Here is a 12,641-nt window from a genome sequence, read left to right as displayed (position 1 = left end):
GACCCAGCCATCCCATTACTGGGTATATACCCAAAGGAGTATAAATCATGCTGCTATAAAGACACATGCACACGTATGTTTATTGCGGCACTATTCACAATAGCAAAGACTTGGAACCAACCCAAATGTCCAACAACAATAGACTGGATTAAGAAAATGTGGCACATATACACCATGGAATACTATACAGCCATAAAAAATGATGAGTTCGTGTCCTTTGTAGGGACATGGATGAAACTGGAAAACATCATTCTCAGTAAACTATCGCAAGGACAAAAAACCAAACACCGCATGTTCTCACTCATAGGTGGGAATTGAACAATGAGAACTCATGGACACAGGAAGGGGAACATCACATTCCGAGTACTGTTGTGGGGTGGGGGGTGGGGGGGGCAGGGACAGCATTAGGAGATATACTTAATGCTAAATGACGAGCTAATGGGTGCAGGAAATCAACATGGCACATGGATACATATGTAACAAACCTGCACATTGTGCACATGTACCCTAAAACCTAAAGTATAATAAAAAAAATAAAAAATAAAATAAAATAAAATAAAAAAATAAATAAATAAAATGGCCAATAAGGCTTTCCATGGTGTGCGCCTCTTACCTTCTCACATTATTTCCCACTATACTCCTTCTTATTCACTCAGCTTCAGCCACACCAAACTCCATGTTTTCACTTTAAAAGTCTAGGCACTTTCCTGGGTATCATGAAGTCTCCTTACAAAGACCATTAGTGAAAGCTGTTGACCATATGAAGCTGAATTTATTAAATGTGTTGAACATAGGAGAGCACTGCTTTGGCAGAGTCTCAGAAGTGTCTCAAAAGAGGAATTTGAGGTTGCAGTTAGTCATATAGAGTGGTTTTAGGGAATTTGAAGGTTGAGGTTAGTCATATAGAGTGGTTTTAGGGAAAAAGTTAGTAAGGAAGATCTAGCAGAGATTGGTGAGAATTTGTAAACTACTCAAGTTGCTCAACTAGTCAATGGGCTTTGGAACACGTTAAGTCCTGTTACATCAGTTTCTCTTTTATTTTAACTTGGAATATGTGGGTCTGAACTGTTGATGTTCAATTGGAACTTAGTTTGTGTTGTATGTCAGTTTCATCTAGATCTTCTGTTTTACAAGTCAGTATAAGTTTAAGACTCACTTATTGTGATGACTAATGCTTCTTAAAAAATAGTTTTTGTTAAAACTTTCACCCTCAAAAGTTTCCTGGTTTATGTATTAAATAATAATATAAGCTTATACATAGATCACATCTGTTGATTTTGTCTTACAAGGACCCATTCATTCTTCGTGTAAGTAATAATTCCAATTTTTTGGGAAAGCATTTCTTCCCATTCTTAACCCCTGTAATTCAGAGAGCTTGTACCACTCCTAATGCACAATTATGGTAGACATTGAAATGAAACAGGGACCCCTCTTAGGAGGGTGCTAGGTATCCCCTCCCAAACACGAAAATTAAAAAAAAAAAAATCCTGAATTTTTTCAAGGGAAATTCCAGACACCTAGCAAGCCCCACAAAATAAATAACAAAAAAAAAAGTAGCTTAAAATAATAGCCAAAAAATAATAGAGTCACAAGAATAATTCCCTATAAAAACTGAAGATAACATCTTAACATACGTCCCTGAGCTGTTTTTCAAGAAATCCATACCCCCACCAACCATATATCTCAGATAAGGTGGTTTATGTCTTTATGTGCTGACACATAGATCTCAAATAAGAGAGAACTGAAGACTAAACTTTTACCACTTTCCTTTGTTCTAAATTTCTTCCTGTGGAGGCCCAAAAAAGTCACTCTCATGAGCCAGAGCAAACATTATCTTCTGTTAATTCCAAATTTTTAGACAAAGCTTCACTTCCATAACCAATCTCAAATCAAAAAATCTAAATCCACCTATAACCTGTGGACCTGTGGTTCCTCGCTTTGAGATGTCTCACCATTTTAGGTGAAAACAACGTGTAGCCCCTATATGTTGACTTATAACTTTGCCTATAACCTCTGCCTCTCAATCTTTAAAAGCCTTTATCTTATAAGCCATAGGGGAGTTTGGGTCTTAAACATTACCTGTCCAACTCTCCTTACTTGGTGCTCTCCAATAAATGTCTCAGTTTCTGTCACTTCAATACCAATGACCATGTTTGGCTTTACTGCCTTGAGCAGGCACACCTGAGTTCAGTTGGGTACCCTGCTCCCAACTAGGTCACTCAGAGCAATTCATTTTCCTGGCTCCAATGTTGGTTCTAAGATTTCATATAATCTAATCTAGGACAAAAACCACAGATGCAGGGACCTCAAGTGGACGTATTGGGGATTCCCCTCCCCATCCTGACAGAGATAATAAACTGTTTTTTGCAAGCCTAAAGATACTGGTGGATGTCCTACTTGAGAATGAAGTCAATACCAAAGAAAGAATATTTCTGATGAGATTATTTGAACATCAGACTTATTATTAAATGTAGAAATATAGAAAAACTTCAGACTTTCAACAAGGTAAGGCAAAAAAATTTCTTAAAAGTCCTTTGCCGGCCGGGTGTGGTGGCCCACGTTTGTAATCCCAGCACTTTGGGAGGTCAAGGCCGGCAGATTACAAGGTCAGGAGATTGAGACCATCCTGGCTAACATGGTGAAACCCTATCTCTACTAAAAATACCAAAAAATTAGCCTGGGAAACAGAGCGAGACTCCGTCTCAAAAAAAAAAAAAAAAAAAAAATCTACAAATCCTATAGAGTTTAGCAATAGAATACTGCCAGATTTCAAGGACTTTGAACATCTTTGGTTTTCTATTAATCACTAATAACAAAGCATAAAAATAATGAGCAATTGAAACTATATAGAAGCAAAGTTTCTATGTGTCACTAGATTATGTTAATATGGTGCTGAGGTAGATTTAGATAAGTTTATTATTGTAAAACCTAGAGAAACCACTAAGAAAATAATTTAAAAAATAGAATTATTAAAGGAATTAAAATGCTACACTAGAGGATATTCATCTAATAGAAAAGAAAGCAGTAAAGAAGACACAGGAACAGAAAATATTCAAGACATTCACATGATGCTCAGTTATTTTGAAACTGAACAACATTTCACATGATGCTTCTTTCGTTTTGATACTTTTAATCTATGCAATCAGAAAGACATAAATTTTCGATATAAAATTTGGAAAAGACATATTCATTTACAAATATATAGAGAAAAAAGAGAATATTAAAGATATTTTATTAATAAAAAATAAAATTAATAAGAAAATTTGAAAATGAAGCTTCTGCACATATATGTAGAATATTAAAGATACTCTATTAATAGAAATAAAATTAAGAAAATTTGGTAACGTGGGTAATGTACATAAGACTTAGGAACAGCATGGCTTAAAATGAGCATTTAACGGTATATCTCCCTTCCATAATGTTACCAATGCCATTATTAAATAATTTTTAAAAATGTAAATGAAAGGTTGATATTAAATATCACATATTAAAATTGATACCAAAAATTAACTCCTTATACAAAAATTAACTCAAGATGGATTAAAGACCTAAATGTAAGGCCTAAAACCATAAAAGCCCTAGAAGAAAACCTAGGCAATACCATTCACGGCATAGACATGGGCAAAGATTTCATGACTAAAACATCAAAAGCAATGGCAACAACAGCCAAAATAGACAAATGGGATCTAATTTAACTAAAGAGCTTCTGCACAGCAAAAGAAACTATCATCAAAGTGAACAGTCAACCTACAGAATGGGAAAATATTTTTGCAATCTACCCATCTGACAAAGAGCTAATATCCAGAATCTGCAAAGAGCTTAAACAAATTTACAAGAAAAAAACAAACAACCCCATCAAAAAGTAGGCAAAGTACATGAACAGACACTTCTCAAAAGAAGACATTTATGCAGCCAACAGACACATGAAAAAATACTCATCATCACTGGTCATCAGAGAAATGCAAATCAAAACCACAATGAGATACCATCTCACGCCAGTTAGAATGGCAGTCATTAAAAAGTCAGGAAACAACAGATGCTGGAGAGGATGTGGAGAAATAGGAACACTTTTACACTGTTGGTGGGAGTGTAAACTAGTACAACCATTGTGGAAGTCAGTGTGGACATTCCTCAAGGATCTAGAACTAGAAATACCATTTGACCCAGTGATCCCATTACTGAGTATATACCCAAAGGATTATAAATCATATTACTGTAAAGACATATGCACACATACATTTATTGTGGCACTATTCACAATAGCAAAGACTTGGAACCAACCCAAATGTCCATCAATGATGGACTGGATAAAGAAAATGTGGCACATATACACCATGGAATACTATGCAGCCATAAAAAAGGATGAGTTCATGTCCTTTGCAGGGACATGGATGAAGCTGGAAACCATCATTCTCAGCAAACTATCACAAGGACAGAAAATCAAACACTGCATATTCTCACTCATAAGTGGGAGTTCAACAATGAGAACACATGGACACAGGGTGGGGAACATCACACACCAGGGCCTGTTAGGGGGAAGGAGGCTGGAGGAGGGATAGCATTAGGAGAAATACTTAACGTAAATGATGAGTTGATGGGTACAGCAAACCAACATGGCATATGTATACCTATGTAATAAACCTGCACATTGTGCATGTGTACACTAGAACTTAAAGTATAATAAAAAAGAAAAAATGTAAATGAAAGGTAGATATTAAATATCAAATATTAAAAATTATGAAATCATTGAGAAATATAGAAAGACATATGAAATATTTTATACATATGAAAAGTGAATACTAGCATATTCTATAAATATAGAACAATTCTATAAGTATTTTGAATTCCATAAATAATATTCTTTATTCCACTAATAAAGCCATAGAAACAATAATTATTCATTCAACAATATTTTGACCGTCTACCATGTATCAGCCTTATTCTTGTCAAAGGAAAAGCAAACGTGATCTAAGTAGTCTCTATCTTATGGGGAAAGCCCTCTAGCAGGAGGAGGAGAGATTAAAAATGCAAATAAATAAATGATACAATTTTCCGTTGTTATAAATACTATGATGATAACTAAGTGGAGTAAGGGGATAGAACATGCTGAGAAGTGCTATTGGAAAAATTGTGTATGGGGAAGGCATCTCTAGGAAGCTTACCATTGATGAGGCCTAAATGATATAAAGGCCATTGGTAGAGTTTTCCAGGCAGGAGAAGAGCTCATGTTAAGGCTCTGTGATAAGAATGGCCTCAAGGTGTTTGAGAAACTGAAAGAAGGCAGTCTAATGCATGGAAGGAGGGGGGTGAGTAGAAAGAGGGAGAGCAGAGGGATTTTTGGGGCCAGATCATGTAGGATCCCGTAGGGCTTAGCAAGGATTCCGATCTTTATTTTAAATGAGTCGGGGAGGCCAAGTTTAGAGTGCTAGACCAGAGGAGAGATATAATTACATGTGTTTATAATGAATATGCTTCTGGCTGAGAAGGAAAGAACGAAGAAAATAGACTATAGAAAAGCAAATGCAGAAAACCGGAGACCATTAAGAAATTAGAGTGATTCAAGTAGCTTGGTAAAGAGTGACTGGAACAAAGCTAGTACTAATTGCAGTAGTGACAAGTGGTCCAGTTTGAAGTTCCTTTATCGTAGAGCCATGAGGGCTAAATTTGGATTCGAAGTAAAATAGAGTTAGAAAAAAAGAAGGAATCTTAGAATTGAGCCATGATCAAGAATATGAGGAGGGGCCTGGTGTGGTAGCTCACTCCAGTAATCCCAGCACTTTGGGAGGCCAAGGCTGGAGGATCAGTTGAGCCTAGTTCAAGACCAGCCTGGGCAACATAGGGAGCCCATGTTTCTACTATATATATATATGTGTGTGTGTGTGTGTGTGTGTGTGTGTGTGTGTGTGTGTGTGTATGTATGTGTATATATATGTGTGTGTGTATATATGTGTGTATATATGTATTTATATATGTGTGTGTATATATATGTATGTGTGTGTATATATATATGTATGTGTGTATATATATAGATAGATAGATAGATATGCACAAAAATTAGCCAGGCATAGTGGTATACACCTATGGTCCCAGCTACTCAGGAGGCTGAAGCAGGAGGATCAATTGAGCCTGGGAGAGTGAGGCGGAAGGAAACAGTGGTCACACCACCGAACACCAGCCTGGGCAACAGAGCAAATAAACAATATGAGGAAGTCTACAGTTTGTGGGCAGAAGAAAAAAAAAAAAAACTACAATTCTGTTCGACACCCTTTCAGCACCAAAAAGGAGAGATTTGATATTTTGATGAATGAGACTGGAGCTCAAACGATGGTTTCATGGGTGTAGGCATATACCCAAACTTATAAAATTATATACTCTAAATATGTGCAGGCTTTTATATCAATTATAATTCAATAAAGCTATTAAAAATACTTTTTCAGGAGTATATTGGCTATAAGTAAATGTCAATAAAAATGTATTTTAAAGAAAATAAAAGAAAATGTCTAATTTGAAAGCACATGCAAAAACAAAGAGCCAAATGTAAAAAGTCAGTTTAGAGGGCAAGAAATGCAGTGGGAGGTGAAGACTGACATATTTGAGCCTGATAAGAGAAGAGAGGCCAGAACAACTTCAGAGAGAAAAATGATGGCAATAGCTAGAAAGGAAATTTTAGATTAAAGCCAGACTCAGTAAAAAAAAGAAAATGAGAAAGAAGCATGAAAGGGGATTACTGTATCTGTTATTTTGGTGTAAATATTCAGTACAGACTGATAAAAGCTAGAGATTTAACAGAGCAAAAGTCCTCTACAGTTCACCCTCTGCCCCCCAAAAAATATGTTTCAGCTAAGTGATCAAAAGGCCATATTTATAAAGTGATTTGACTCCTTCACACGTTTGTTTTCCCAGGTAAATTGTAAGAATTTTTAATGCTGACACCATATCTTTTTAATATTTTTGCCATCAACTTCCACATGTATGTAACGGGGGCTCATTAATTGCCTATTGTTAAATTAATTTTTATTTTATTGTAGATTCCCATTATATTAATTTTCTATTTTTAAAAGAAAAAAAATCCAAATGCCTAAAATAAAACTTGAAATATGAGGAGTTTAAAAAACAAGTTTACAGTAAGGGAGATATTGTGGTATTTGGAATATTTTTATATGCTTCTAGAACTTTATAGAATATAATATTTTCTAACTGTATCTTTTAGCCTTTGTTATTCGTGTCTCCATCTCATTTTTCTCAACAGATTTCAGAACAGTGGAATATGTCACCTTCTTAAGATTTATGTTTTTCTCCAACTCACAAACCTCAGAGCTTACGTCCACACTTCATTGAAAAAATTTGCATTAAGCAACCTCATTTCTTAATTGAATTAGAGTTTAACCTCACTTTATTGGCAGATACCAATATAAAGTATATATGTATTTTAAAAATTTTTAAATTTCCATTTAGAAGTATATATCTATTTAGTATAAAATATATGTGTGTATGCATGTATACATCTGCATGAAAATAAAACCTACATATACACTTGTGTTAATATATGTGAATGTTATCTCTCTCTCACACACACATAAAACTATTTTATCAATAAAACAAGTTTGAAAAATGTGTATATAAGAGGACTAATTAAGTGCTACTACATAAAAGAGAGAAATCTTAATTGACTAGAACAGCTAAGAAGAAAGTTGTTATTTTTTGTTTACTTTTTTTTTGTCTCTTGACCCATTTACCCAACTATATGCATTAATTAGGAAACTGAAAGTAATCTCACCACTGCTTTTGTGCTGCTTCATTTTTTTTCTTCTTCCTTTTCATTTTCACACACATGCACATTTCTACAGCCATTGGGATCCCACAAAGACCAGAAAACAGGGATTGCAAAGACAGAGTATACAGAGGTTCATACAGTCATGGAAATGGAATTTCTCAAAGTAAAGCACTGTGCCATGGCTCTTCTTTTAGGATATAGAGAATCCGGTGGTGTGATTTTAAAAATGTCCCATTTACCACTAAAAAAAGACAAACTAGATTAGTGGTTTTCAAACTGTCCTCCTCAGAACTCTTAGTACCATATTTCCCAAATTAGAAGAATGCAAGATCCATTTTAATGGGGGGGGGGGGACAGAAAACCCTATTGTCAGATTACATTTTATTGTATCATAAAATAGATTAAGCATGGGGAAATATATAAGCTCTTTATGCTTACAGTACTCACACCAATACAGAAAACAAACACTAGAACTTCCGGGGATCATGGCGGACGGGAGACAGAACTAGATTGCAGCTCCCGCTCATATGGAGAGAACAGCATGTGGAGGCTTGTATCGTGAACTTTTGCTCCAGAAGGACTGCAGGAATACATTAGGAAATCCAAGATAACCCACAGACCCTCCGAAGGAAGCAAATTGCTCCTGCAGGACCCGGGAGACACCCCAAATACTGTGAGTGCCCAAACTATGGAAGTGGGAAAGGGAGATCATCCACCCCCAAACACACATCCCCCACTGGGGAACCTGAAGGTCTAGATTAAAGGAGAAGATTCTGACCTTACCTGGAGTTGAGTCAGTTTAGAGAACCAAGTGAAATACAGGGGTAGAGGAAGCAGCAAAAAGATCCCGGTAGGCTCGCTGGGTCCCCTACCAAGCCATTTCTGCCTTGCCTCACAGGGGTCCTTGAGGAGGGCTGCTGGAGGCACTGGGAAAAGGCAAGGGAGAAGGAAACCTCCAGCTGAACATTTTAACAATTTGAACCAATCAAGAAGTCTCCTGGCCAGAACTTGGGGGAGGGCATTAATCCAGTGTACAGACTCCACAGGTGGGAACAGAAGGAAAGCCCTATTTATTTTCACAGCAGGGAGGCAGGTAGCCTGGGGCAAGGTCTCAGCCCTGCTCGCCCACTGCCTGGAAACAGACTTGGTGCTGTTGTCGGGGACAAGGTGGGAATGAGACAGGCCCTTTGGGTTGCATGGGAGCTAGGTGAGAACTGACTGCTGGCTTTCCCCGCTTCCCTAACAACCTGCAAGACACAGCAAAGCCAGCCATAATCCTCCCAGGAACATAACTCCATTGACCTGGAAACCACCCCAACCCCCACAGCAGCCACAATAAGGCCCACCCAAGTAGAGTTTGAGCTCAGCCCTGGCCCCACTTAATGGTCCTTCTCTACCCACCCTGGTAACTGAAGAAAAAGAACATATACTCTTGGATGTTCTAGGGTCCTGTCCACCACCTGTTCCTCCCCATACTACTATAACTGATGCTCTCTTGAATGCGCCAGCTACCAGCAGGAGGCCAACCAGCACAAAAATAGCTCACCAGTCAACGAAAGCTAAGGATCCTCATAGAGTCCATTTTACCCCCTCCAACCTCCACAGGAGCAAGTGCTGGTATCCATGGCTGAGAGGCCCATAGACGGTTCACAGCACAGGACTATTTGCAGACAACCCCCAGTACCAGCCCAGAGACTGGTAGTCTTGCTGGGTAGCTAGATTCAGAAGAGAGATAACAATCACTACAGCTTGGCTCTAGGAAAATGGGGAGAGTACTACATCAAGGAAATACCCTGTGGGACAAAACGTACTGAACAATAGCCTTGAGCATTAGAACTTCCCTCTGATAGAGGCTACCCCAATGAGAAGGAACCAGAGAACAAACTCTGGTAATATGAAAAAACAAGGTTCTACTTGTTTCACAATAGCTCTCCAGCAATGAATCCAAACCAAGAAGAAATCCCTGATCTACATGAAAAAGAATTCAAAAGGGTAGTTATTAAGCTAATCAGGGAGGCACCAGAAAAAGGCAAAGCCCAATGTAAATAAATCAAAAAGATGATATAAGAAGTGAGGGGAGAAATATTCAATGAAATAGATAGCATAAATAAAGAACAATAGAAATTCCAGGAAACAATAGACACACTTACAGAAATGCAAAATTCTCTGGAAAGTCTCAGCAATAGAATCAAGCCAGCAGAAGAAAGAACTTCAGAGCTCAAAAACAAGGTTTTCTAATTAAACCAATCCAACAAAGACAAAGAAAAAAGAATAAGAAAATATGAACAAAGCCTCCAAGAAGTCTGGGATTACGTTAAAGACCAAACCTAAGAATTACCAGCATTCCTAAGGAAGAAGAGAAATCTAAAAGTTTGGAAAATGTATTTGGGGGAATAATCAAGGAAAACTTCCCCAGCCTTGCTAGAGAAATAGAAATCCAAATGCAAGAAGCTCAAAGAACATCTACGAAATTCATCGCAAAAAGATCATCACCTAGGAACATTGTCATCAGGTTATCTAAAGTTAAGATGAAAGAAAGAATCTTAAGACCTGTGAGGCAAAAACACCAGGTAACCTACAAAGAAAAACCTATCAGATTAACAGCAGATTTCTCAGCAGAAACCCTACAAGCTAAAAGGGATTGGGGCCTTATCTTCAGCCTCCTCAAACAAAACAATTGCCAGCCAAGAATTTTGTACCCAGTGAAACTAAGCTTCATAAGTGAAGGAAAGATACAGTCTTTTTCAAACAAACACTGGAGAATGCACCACTACGAAGCCACTCCCAAAAGAACTGCTAAAAGGAGCTCTAAATCTTGGAACAAATCCTGGAAGCCCATCAAAACAGAACTTCTTTAAAGCATAAATCTCACAAGACCTACAAAGTAAAAATACATTGGTTTGGCTCCATTGCTGGAGAGCTATTGTGAAACAAGTAGAACCTTGTTTTTTCATATTACCAGAGTTTGTTCTCTGGTTCCTTCTCATTGGGGTAGCCTCTATCAGAGGGAAGTTCTAATGCTCAAGGCTATTGTTCAGTACGTTTTGTCCCACAGGGTATTTCCTTGATGTAGTACTCTCTCCATTTTCCTAAAGCCAAGCTGCAGTGAAAAAAATAAAAATAAAAATAAGTATACAGGCAACAAATAGCATAATAAATGGAATAGCATCTCACATCTCAATACTAACATTGTATGTAAATGGCCTAAATGCTCCACTTAAAAGATACAGAATTGCAGAATGGATAAGAATTCACCAACCAACTATCTGCTGCCTTCAGGAGACATACCTAACACATAAGGACTTCCATAAACTTAGGGTAAAGGGATGGAAAAAGGCATTCTATGCAAATGGACACCAAAAGCGAGCAGGGGTAGCTATTCTTATATCAGACAAAACAAACTTTAAAGCAACAGCAGTTAAAAAAGACAAACAGGGTCATCACATAATGATAAAAGGCCTTGTCCAGCAGGAAAATATCACAATCCTAAATATATATGCACCTAACACTGGATCTCTCAAATTTATAAAACAATTACTAATAGACCCAAGAAATGGAATAGACAGCAACACAATAATAGTGGGGGACTTCAATACTCCACTGACAGCACTGGACAGATCATCAAGACAGAAAATCAACACAAAAACAATAGATTTAAACTATACCCTGAAACAAATGGACTTAATAGATATGTACAGAACATTCTACCCAACACTGCAGAATATACATTCTATTAAACAGCACATGGAACTTTCTCCAAGATAGATGATATAATAGGCCACAAAATGAGCCTCAATAAATTAAAGAAAACTGAAATTATATCCAGCACGCCCTCAGACCACAGTGGAATAAAACTGGAAATCAATTTCTAAAAGAACCTCCAAAACCATGCAAATACATGGAAATTAAATAACTCACTCCTGAATGATCATTGGGTCAAAAATGAAATCTAGAGGGAAATTTAACAATTCTTCTAGCTGAATGACAATAGTGACACAACCTATCAAAACCTCTGGGATACAGCAAAAGTGGCGCTAAGAGGAAAGTTCATAGCCCTAAATGCCAACATCAAAAAGCCTGAAAGAGCACAGACAATGTAAGATCACACCTCAAGGAACCAGAGAAACTAGAACAAACCAAACCCAAACCCAGCAGAAGAAAGGAAATAACAAGATCAGAGCAAAACTAAATGAAATCGAAACAACAACAAATTAAAAAGATAAATGAAACAAAAAGCTAGTTCTTTGAAAGGATAAATAAAATTGATAGATTAATTTTATAAATTAACAAAGATTAACAAAGGAAAGAAGAGAGAAAATACAAATAACCTCACTAAGAAATGAAACAGGCCGGGCACGGTGGCTCATGCTTGTAATCCCAGCACTTTGGGAGGCCGAGGCGGGCGGATCACAAGGTCAAGAGATCGAGACCACGGTGAAACCCCGTCTCTACTAAAAATACAAAAAAATTAGCCAGGCATGGTGGCGGGTGCCTGTAGTCCCAGCTACTCGGAGAGGCTGAGGCAGAAGAATGGCGTGAACCCGGGAGGCAGAGCTTGCAGTGAGCCAAGATTGCGCCACTGCACTCCAGCCTGGGTGACAGAGCGAAACTCCATCTCAAAAAAAAAAAAAAAAAAAGAAACGAAACAGGAGATATTACAACTGACACCACTGAAATACAAATGATCATTCAAGGCTGCTATGAACACCTTTACACATATAAACTAGAAAACCTAGAAGAGACGGATAAATTCCTGGGAAGATACAACCTTCCTAGCTTAAATCAGGAAGAATTAGATACTCTGAACAGACAAATAACAAGCAGTGAGATTAAAATGGTAATTTAAAAATTACTAACAAAAAAAATC

Source organism: Hylobates moloch, unplaced genomic scaffold (genome assembly GCF_009828535.3).
Source record: "Hylobates moloch isolate HMO894 unplaced genomic scaffold, HMol_V3 SCAFFOLD_20, whole genome shotgun sequence".
NCBI classification, from domain to species: domain Eukaryota; kingdom Metazoa; phylum Chordata; class Mammalia; order Primates; family Hylobatidae; genus Hylobates; species Hylobates moloch.
This window is presented reverse-complemented; position numbering follows the sequence as displayed.